The sequence below is a fragment of the Nanorana parkeri genome, unplaced genomic scaffold, assembly GCF_000935625.1.
Source record: "Nanorana parkeri isolate BGI_ZX_2015 unplaced genomic scaffold, ASM93562v1 scaffold2842, whole genome shotgun sequence".
NCBI lineage: Eukaryota > Metazoa > Chordata > Amphibia > Anura > Dicroglossidae > Nanorana > Nanorana parkeri.
In genome coordinates, this window is record NW_017309110.1 from 20,858 (window position 1) to 21,142 (window position 285).

The following is a 285-nucleotide window of genomic DNA, read 5'->3' on the forward strand; positions in this document are numbered from 1 at the left end:
TGAAAGGTGATGCGAGGAATCTGACACGGCACTGTGGCCCTTCTGTTGTCTTGTACCAGTCTTGCCCCTCCCCCGTTCTGCCCTAACATTGACTAGTCGCTGACGGCCACAATTCGCACGCTCAGACCCAGATTTTCGGCTGACAGTCCGGTCTTTAAACAATTTAACAATGAGCCGCTCCTGAACATGTAACGCATTCTGCTGTTTTGCTGATACTCGCTCCATGGCTCCGAGCGCCAACAATCATCCCGCGTTCAAAGGCTGTTACATCGCGTTGTTTCCCCG

The 285-nt window shown here is 52.6% G+C and overlaps 1 protein-coding gene across 1 annotated transcript in view; it reads left to right on the forward strand.

Annotated features, from left to right (window-relative positions):
- GPAM (glycerol-3-phosphate acyltransferase, mitochondrial) overlaps nt 1-285 on the forward strand; it is a gene marked incomplete at its 5' end in the record, with an annotated part of 34,775 nt that overhangs the window by 20,519 nt on the left and 13,971 nt on the right. The window lies entirely within an intron of this gene.